The sequence below is a fragment of the Hipposideros armiger genome, unplaced genomic scaffold (assembly GCF_001890085.2).
Source record: "Hipposideros armiger isolate ML-2016 unplaced genomic scaffold, ASM189008v1 scaffold_64, whole genome shotgun sequence".
Lineage (NCBI taxonomy): Eukaryota > Metazoa > Chordata > Mammalia > Chiroptera > Hipposideridae > Hipposideros > Hipposideros armiger.
Window position 1 is genome coordinate 170,703 of NW_017731414.1, and position 10,195 is coordinate 180,897.

The 10,195-nt window shown below is 44.4% G+C and overlaps 1 pseudogene; it reads left to right on the forward strand.

The window, feature by feature from the left end:
• Nucleotides 1-7,319: 7,319 nt before the first annotated feature.
• Nucleotides 7,320-8,254, forward strand: LOC109382393 (olfactory receptor 1361-like; annotated as a pseudogene).
• The last annotated feature ends 1,941 nt before the right edge of the window (nucleotides 8,255-10,195 follow it).

A 10,195-nucleotide genomic window follows, 5' to 3' on the forward strand; every position in this document is an offset into this window, starting at 1 on the left:
CGGCCATCCAGAAGCCAGCGACTGATCTGCCTCACCTGGGAAGAGCGCAATGATGGTGCCAACTTGGGCCAGTGAAGCAACGTCCTCCACAACTAGACAGAAGAACAAAAAGGACAGCAACTTGTCTGTTCCCCTTCCCCCAATTCCCCAACACTGTTCCCTCCCCCAATTCTCCAATTTAAAAAAAATATATCTAGAGCATAAAAAGATGCTCAACATCACTAATCATGAGGGAAATGCAAATCAAAACACAATGAGATAACACATCACACCCATTAGGATGGCTACTGTGGAAAAAAACCAAACACACAGAAAGCAACAAGTGTTGGTGAGGATGTGGAGAAACTGTTGGTGGGAATGTAAATTGATACAGCCACTGTGAAAAATAGTATGGAGGTTCTTAAAAATATTAAAAATAGAGTGACCATATGATCCAGCAATTTCACTTCTGGGTAGATCCCCAAAAGAATTGAAAGTGAAGCCTTGAAGAGATTTTTGTGCACCCATGTTCATAACAACATTATTTATGATAGCTGAAATGTGTACGCAACCCAGGTGTCCACTGTCAGATGAATGGATAAACAAAATGTGGTCCATCTGCACAATAGAATATTATTCAGCCTTAAAAAGGAAAGAAATTCTGCTACAACATGGATGAACCTTGAGGGCATTATGCTGAGTGAAATAAGCCAGTCACAAAAAAGTACAAATACTGCATGATTCCACTGATATGAGGAACTTAGAGTAGTCAAAATCTTAGAGACAGAAAGTAAAATGGAGGTTGCCAGAGGCTGGGGGAGGGATAATGGGGAGTTAGTGTTTAATGGGGACAAAGCTCTAGTTGTACAAAATGAAAAGAGTTCTGGAGATGGATGGTGGTGATGGTTGCACAATAGTGTGAATGTACTTAATGCCACTGAACTGGACACTTAGAAATGGTTACGATGGTAAATGTTATGTGTATTTTAACACAATTCAAAAATGTGGAAAAAAACCACAATGAGATACCACTTCACATCCATTAGGGTGGCTATAATAATAATAATAAAAAAAATAAATAATAATAATAATATAAACAATAACAAGTGTTCATGAGGATATATAGAAATTGAAATCCTTGTGCATTGCTGATGGGAACGTAAAATCGTGCAGCTACTGAGGGAAACAGTTTGGCGGTTCCTCAAAAAGCTAAACACAGAATTACTATATGACCCAGCAATTCTGCCCCTAGGGATATATTCAAAAGAACTGAAATTCAAACGGAAACTTACACATCAATGTTCATAGCAGCATTATTCACGAATGTCCAAAAGGTGGAAACAACCCAAATGCCCATCAAAGGGTGAATGGATAAACAAAATGTGGTCCAAACACTGGAATGTTACTCAGCCATAAAAAAGGGATGAAACACTGACACATGCTACAATATGGATGAATCTTGAAAATATTACAGAGTGAAAAAAGCCAGACACAAAAAGTCACACATTGTAGGATTCTACTTATATGAAATCTCCAAAACAGGCAACTCCACTGAGACAGAAAGCAGACTGGTGGCTGTCACTGGCTGTGGGAGGTGTGTGTGTGTGTGAGAGAGACTGGCGGGGGGGGGGGGGGGAAGAGGGCGGGAGGTGTGACTGCTAATGGGGTCTCCTTTTGGAGTGATGGAAATGTTTTGGAGCTAGATAGAGGTAGTGGTTGCACAACATTGTGAATGTACTAAATGCCACTGAACTGCTCACTTTAAAATGGTTAATTTATGTTGTGTGAATCTCAACGCAATTAAAAAATAAATGTTAGGAAGCCATTACTCCAGTGGTGAGGAACCCCGGATATACTCAAGTGGTTGGCAGGTCCAGTAAATCTGGGGCAACTCTGCTGTGCCCAGGCCCTGCAGCGGGGGGTCCCCCAAAGATGCCTGGAGCCCCCACCACTCCAGTCTCAGGAGTAGTAGCCCAGGACAAGCTGCTGTTGCCTCTCTCCCAAAGATGCAGGCCCAGCAAGACAGAGTGTGGGGCTGATAATTAGCAGGCATCCTAATAAGACATGAGGGACTGAGCCTGAGCTGCAAGGATGGACAATAAGTTGGCCTCTGCCAGGTCCTCAGGTCCTTCCTACAGGGCCCAAGACCTGGCTGTAGCCACACTTGGCCCGGACACTCTCCTAGCAAGAGCTGGCTCACCTCCTGCCGGGCATCTCTGTAACCAGAGGGGCACCTCCCACAGGTGAGTGGGGACAGAGGACAGCAGGGAAAGAAATCAGCAAGCTGGGGGCTGTGGAGTTGCCAGCTAGGCCTGCTGTGTGACCTTGGGGAAGTGGCTTTGCCTCCCTGGGCTTCAGTTCATTTGTCTGTATAATGAAAACAAAATAAAACAGGAAGCGCCCTGTATGTGTAAGCCTTGCTAAGAGGTTCCAGCTTTTGGGTCTTTCATCAAGGTTTTAAGAGCTTTGGAACAAGAGAGGCTGTGAGATACTTAGGTAGCTGATTATTCTCTCCAAGTCTCTTTGTCCTCTAAATGGAGGTAAGAGTGGATTAAGTGGGGTCAGCCGGTGGCGCTTTGGTTAGGAGTTGGCTTGGGACGCCAGCTCTGAGCAGCAGGACCCCGGTTTGGATCCCACATGAGGGCCAGTGACGCTGCGCCCTCTACAGCTAAGATGGTGAACAACAGCTCAATCTGGAGCTGGGCTGCCATGAGCAGCCGTCCAATGGCCGGCGAGCAACTGCCTCGCCTGGGAAGAGCACAATGATAATACCAACATGGGCCAGTGAAGTGACGAACTCCACAACTAGACTGAAGAACAAAAAGGACAGCAACTTGTCTGTTCCCATTCCCCGAGTCCCCAACGCTGTTCCCTCCTCCTAGTCCCCAATAAAATCTTTAAAAAAAAAAAAGATTAAGTAATAAAGCAAGCCGAACTCCTTGTCATTGTGGCAGGTATACAAGAAGCATGTAAGAAATGTTTGCTGTTAATAGCAGGACAAGAGGAAGCCAGTACAGGATTTTAAGCAATGGAGAGGCAGCTCATTTCACCTTGATGGTGGCCACTATGGAGACTGAACTAGAAGAGCAAATTGGGGCCAAAGGGACCAGAGAAAGAACAGGTTTTCATTTAAGAGCCACAAGATAAGAATCTGGTGGGGTGCTGGAAAGGAGAGGAAGGGTCAAGAAGAAGATAGAGAGGCCAGGTCAAACTGTCAGCAGGATGCAGTAAGCGGGGCAGAAGGAGAGCTGGCTGCCACCTGCATCACTGGCCCTGATGGCTGGGTGGTCAGCAGGGCCAATGCTAAACTTGGGTACAGAGGAAGAACAGGACTGGGGTAGACACAGGGTCTGTAGTGGGCTAGGCAAAGTTGGAGCACCCAAGAGGAATGTCTGGAACTTCGGGATAAGAGCTTGAGAGACCAGTGACCTTGACCAGAGAATGGGGGTGGAATCCATCATTTACTTGCCCATTCATCTGTTCCTCTCCTGTGAGTTCCTTGAGGGTAAGTGGGGGCCATGGTGTGTGTGTGTGTGTGTGTGTGTGTGTGTGTGTGTGCGCAATATTTCAGGCACTCAAAAAAGCATAGATCATAATTCAAGCTGGAACACAGCTTGTATTCATCACCCAGCTTAAGAAATAAAACATCCACGCACATCTCCCTACTCCCGTACTCCTAATTTCCTGTCTCTCTCTCCTCCCTCCTCCCTCCCCAGATCTCTCTCTCTCTCTCTTTCCCTCTCTCCCTCTCTCTGAGATATCAACATCCTACATCAAGTGTTCATCGTTCCCATGCACATTTTTCACCTTTCAACACGAGCTATATCCATGAACAATATATAGAATTGTGTTACGTGTTTTTAAACTTTACATAAGTGCCACTATTCTGTGCATCTCCTTCTATGGTTGTTTTTCTCCTGCCCAGCATGATGCTTTTAAGATTCATCCAGTTGATGCAAGCAGTTTGACATTTTCTCCATTTCTGTGACTATAGAATTTCTCACGGAGTGGGAGGATCATATTTGATGGATGCACCCCTGCTGTGGTGGACACTTCTCTTTCCAAATGTTCTTGAACGTGCCTCACTGTGCACCATCAAGAGAATCTTTCTGTGGTGGAATTCCTGGGTCAAGAGGGGGACCCTGTCTCTGTCATTGTATCAGAATTCTTATCCCCAGCTTGGGGCACGCCTCACTGAAGATGCTTAATAAGTGATCGATTAATCAACAAGGAAGAAAAAAGGGGTGTGTAGACTTCCTGGGCAGAGGAGGAGAGAAACAAGCAGCAAGCAGAGGGACCCAAGGAGAAAGTTCCTTTCCAGGTCATAAGTCATAGGGTAGAGGATTGAGTAGCCACTCTGGACTGAGCTATAGGAGATGGAAAGATTTGAGGTAGGTCTTGAAAACTGGAGAGAAGTCCTGAGGGAAGAGCATTAGAAGCAGAGGAAACAGCAGGTGCAAAGGCCCAGAGGTAGAACCAATCTTGGACCAAGAGACCTATGTGGCTGGGGGATAGTGATGTGAGTGGAGATTGAGGGGATAGGCAGGGGCTAGACTTTGCAAGATTGGGGGGTTTTTACTTGTTTTAAAAAAAGATTCCACATACAAGTATACAATGATACCATGCAGTGTTTGTCTTCCTTTGTCTGACTTATCTCACTTAGAGTAAGGCCCTCAAGGTCCATTCATGTTGTCATAAATGGCAGAATTTCCTTCTTTTTCATGGCTTAATACTACTCCGTTATGTATATATACCACATTTTCTCCATCCATTCACTCATTGATGGACACCTAGGTTGTTTCCGTGTCTTGGCCATTGTGAATAATGCTGCAATGAACATGGGGGTGATGATATCTCCTTGACATCCTGTTTATTGGATGCATGGTGGCATATATAAAGTTTTGAGAAAAATGTTTCAAGTGTTTCATTTGAGCTATATCATTTTTGAATCACCCAGAGACAACCTAACAAAGACACTTGAATGGTACCAAATTAAAACATCCAGCAAGCTTTGCAATTTTTCCTGAAACTCCAGATTACATGATACCTGTACAACATCCAACAAAGTCTTCACATAAATATTTTTCATTGCAATGACATTTCTAAACCACCACCAGGATATCACAAACCTCACTTGATCATATTTTAGAGTCAATGAATTTAATTCTATTTTTTTACTTTTTATTTCAGGTAGAACACCTGAAATAAATCACCGCCTCATGTGATTAACAACAAACCTTAAGCTGCCTTCAAATTCTGAATTGCAGTTTTTAAATAAATTATGGAATCAATTGTGACACTGTTGAAGCTTCGTTGATCATGGTTGAAATGATACCGACTTATGTAGTTTTCCACAGAACTCTGCTCTTTTCGGTAAATGGGTTTTGCCACGAGCAGATCCGTGAGACTGAGTGGCAACATCAATCCCATATCGATATTATGTTTTTTGAAGTTTTATTATTTCCTATCTGAAAAGTCTCAATTACTTTTAACCATACATTAGAGTATTTTAAAAGTCTTATATTACTTTCTAAATGCTTTCTGTCTTCTTTACCGTCATTCTTTGACATAAAACATTTTTTTCCAGAACTTTTTATTGTTCAAATGTTTTTTTAATGTGACATTGAATTCCTATTCATTGACTATTAAACATTTTCTTTATTTGAGCCAAAATGAACAAAATATGATTGCCATTCAGATGAAATGTTTAAGCATCAGCATTTCCAACTTTAACAAACAGCTTCTGAACAACATTTGCATCCAATATTTAAATCCCCCATTATGAAAAACTAACCGCAGTTTTATTTTTTTAATTTTGGTTTTTATTCCAAAAAATATAAATTAATTGTTATATTTTACAGAGAGTCTTAAACTTAAACAGTAGACAAACTGTTCCAGGTTTCTCTGACTTCTGCAGATGTGCCAGGACTGCAGTTCACTGTAAATATCACTTCTCGTGCTCCCACAAGCATAGCAAAGTGTCATTCATGATATTTAATAGGATCATTAAAAAGCTTATCCAAGCTTGGTTGCCTTTTCATTCTGGGTGCTTTCTTTTAATGTTTTATTATAGACTTTTGATTTTGTAATTCTTAAAACACTGGCAACTTCCCTAAAATTTACAATGCACAAACAATAAAAACCAAAGTAATAAACCTTAACTACTTACAACCAGAATCAATCTTGAAATTTGAAGATAATCATAAACTGGCACCTCTCCGATAGGCCAGAGCATTTCCTATGCACACAACCAGGCTGCTCATGGGGACAAGAGTCAAACTGGCAAAAAATTTTGCAAATGTTTCTCAGATACTGCAAATGCATCAAAGCTCATTGCAACATTCAACAACAATTAGCTTGAAATATTGAGCTTACATTACAATTCATATTGTTCATTAATTTTTCTATTTTTGGGGAGGACTATATGGGTATTTTCTAGCTTGTGCCAAATATTTCTGGGTTCTTTCAATGGGACAATTGTACTGGTGCATACTGGATGTATACTTGAATTAGCAATAGAAGGTCATGGCTGTTCTTGACAGGCAAGGACAGGCAATGTTTTGAGGAATGTTGGGGTCCAATGGAGCAGAGCAAGGGAGCAGTAGCTGGAGGGGTATTTGGGATGAAGAAGGGATTCTTTCACAGATGGAAAAGAAATTTTGGAACCCTAGCATCTTACTTAGTTTGGATTCTCACCAAAGCAGGTTCTCAGTCAAGGAGTTGAATGCATCTAGTTTATTTAGGAGATAATCCCAGAAGACCCAATGAGTGTCTGGGGAAGAAAGGTGTGAATGAGAAGTTCCCACTCTGGGTAACTGAGGGGTGACCCTTTTGGGGATCTCTGAGAGAATGATCTCTGAGAGAATGTAGAACACACCCCAGAACTGCCTTACTCAGGAGTGATGAAGCCAGATCCACCCAATCAGCCCTGTTCCTCGCTGGGGGTGTCAACTCCCAGCATTTCCACGTTACGCCACCTGTGGGCTGACCCTGCTCCTGTGGCCAGATAAAGCCCTGGGGCATAGAAATACAGATGGTGGAGGTGAGAAATGGTCAGTGTGCCTAGGAACTGTGCACCGAACTGCAGGTGACATCCTGCAGGTGGGCTGTGGGTAATGAGTGGTGTGTTCACTGATGGAAATGACACAGCAAATGAGTTGGGGGGGGGGATCCTGTTGCAGGAGAGAGTGGGAAGAATTGGTGAATGTCTGAACTAACAATTGGTGATGAAATCCAGGGTGCAATGAAGGGGCTGAGATCCAGGGTGCAATGAAGGGGCTGCCGTTGGCCAGGACCACGGACAGCTCCTCCATTTCCTCTCTGGTTGATACAGGAGGGCCATGGAAGAGGCAAAACTCACCTGGGTCTCTGAGTTCCTGCTCCTGGGCCTCTCAGAAGACCCCAAACAACAGAAGCTGCTGATCATATTGTTCCTGAGCACGTACCTGGTCATAGGGCTGGGGACCCTGCTCATCACCCTGGCCATCGCCACTGAGACCCGGGTCCACACTCCCCTGTACTTCTTCCCTGCTAACCTGGCCTTCGTGGATATTTGCTTCACCTCTACCACCATTCCCAAGATGCTGGCCAACCACGTGTCAGGACACAGAGGGATCCCCTACTCTGACTGCCTGATCCAAATATTCTTCTTCATCTGGTTTGCCAGCATCAACAGCTTCCTGTTCGCCCTCATGACTTACTACCGCTATGCAGCCATCGGTCACCCTCTGCACTACTCCACGTCTGTAACACTGCAGCTCTGTGGCCTCCTGGCGGTGGCATCCTGGGCTGCAGCCTTTGGGAATGCCCTGACCCACACAGAATTACTGACGTGACTCTCATTCTGCACCCAAAGCCAGGTCCCCCACTTTTTCTGTGACCTCAGTCCTCTGCTGAAACTGGCCTGCTCCAGCACCTTTCTCAACAATGCAATGGTATACACCGTGGATGCTCTGCCCATCATCACCCTTTTGTGGGCACGTTGGTCTCCTACACACACATATTTGCTACCATGCTGAGGATCCCGTCCACGACAGGCAAGCAGAAGGCTCTCTCCACCTGTGGCTCCATCTCTCTGTGATGTCACTGTTCTGTGGGATGCTCATTGGGGTTTACTTCAGCCCCATGTCCTCCCACATGGCCTAAAAGGATACGGCTGCTGCAGTGATGTACACTGGTCACTCCCATGCTGAACCCCTTCATCTACAGTCTACTCAACAGCGACATGAAGGGCGCCCTGGGGGCCCTTGTCGGCAGGAAGCCGGTTTTTATTTGATTACTACAGCATTGGGACATCTGAGTGTCTGCAAAGAGTACCCATCTGCCTGAATTTCCCTGCATGGTCCCAATCTTAGATATTTCCTTCATATTGTTCTTGGCTTATTTGCATATTTCTTCTTCCTTCCAATAGCTACTTATTGAGCATCTATTACATTTTAGGAACTCTTTGAAGGGCTGAGCATTCAGTAGGAAACAAAACTCCTGATTTTGTTGTGCTTACACCGCAGCCTGAAGAACACATCATGGAAACCAGAGACATCAGGATTCAAGCCCCACTTTGGGCTAAGGTTCAGGTTAAGCTTCTACGACAAAAAGACCCAAAATGCAGAGACTCAAAAGTCATAAGATTTTGCTAACCGAACTCATTATTACTTTAGTAATACAGTTTCTTTGAAAAGCTTAGTAGGCACCTGGTCTAGGTGTTTCTAGTTAGTTTCATCACTAGGCACCACATCCAATGTTCTTTTCTAGCCATAGTTCTTGGGTCTATTTAATTTGCCTCATTTGCCTTCTTAAACTACCTACATCTTTGTCACTCCCAGCTAATGGGCTTCTAAAACAATAGCCTTGGGCGAGAGGCAAGATCTCTATACTGTTTGGGGGAACAGGAAACTGTTGACTCTTCCAATTTGGTAATGTTGCTGACTCTGAAAAGTGGCCAATTCTTGTCTACGATCATCTCGCTCTTGCAATTCCTTGCTACAATCAGCAAGGCGCAGCCAACGCACAGTGACATTCTAGCTCTTCCCAATCACTTCTAGAAACATAGGCTCCATAGACATATGATCTACCTCTCAGGTTATCACAGGTGATGGTATTACCAAATGTTGTTCTTTGGTATAACAAAGGTCACCAGCTTCCTAGCCTGCAATATATGTGTCCTTACCACCAGACCACTAAGCTGACGCAAATAATTTTTCGTTTTTTGTGGTGGCAGCACCCAATTCTGGTTCCAATTTTTGTATTAGGATAAATAGCTTACTTGCTGTAGTGGTTTTCTAGGGCTTCTGTGACAAACTACCACAAACTAGGTGGCTTAAATAACAGAAATGTAGTCTCTCACAGTTCTGGAGACCAGAAGTCTGAAATCAAGGGGTCAGCATCTTGGTTCCTTCTGAGGTTGTGAGGGAGAATCTGTGCCAGGCCTCTCCCCTAGCCTCTTGTTGTTTGCTAGCCACCTTTAGTGTCGCTTGACTTGTAGGTATCTGCCTTCATCTTTACAAGGCATCCTCTCTGTGTGCATGTATGTCTCCAAATGTCCCTTTTTTTTAAAGATTTTTTTTTAATTGGGGAATTGGGGGGATGGGAACAGTGCTGGGGAATTGTGGGAAGGGGAACAGACAAGTTGCTGTCGTTTTGTTCTTCAGTCTAGTTGTGGAGGACGCTGCTTCACTGGCCCAATTTGGCACCATCATTGCACTCTTCCTGGGCGAGGCAGATCAGTCACCCGCTTCTGGACGGCCGCTCACGGCGGCTGCTGGCCGCTCACGCTGGCTGCTGGCTATATACGGTAGCCCATGGTAACCCACTGCCACAGGGACTGCAGCCTATGCCGTCGCCGGCGACTCAAGGCAACCCAGCTCCAGGTTGAGCTGTTGTTCAGCGTCTTAGCTGTAGAGGGCAGTGTCACTGGCCCTCACATGTGGGATCCAAACCGGGGCTCTCTGGCGCCCCAAGCGAGTTCTTAACCATCGCGCCACTCGGCCGGCCCCAAATGTCCCTTTTTTTAAATAAGGACACCAGTTATCTTCGAATAGGAGCCCATCCTACTCCAATATGACCTTATCTTAACTATTATATCTGCAACAGTCCTATTCCTAAATAAAATTACATTCTGAAATACTGGGGGTTGGGACTTCAACATATGAATTAGGGAAGGGAACATAATTCAACCCATAACATTTGCTAAAAAGAACAAAGAAGGACTCTAAAGGAA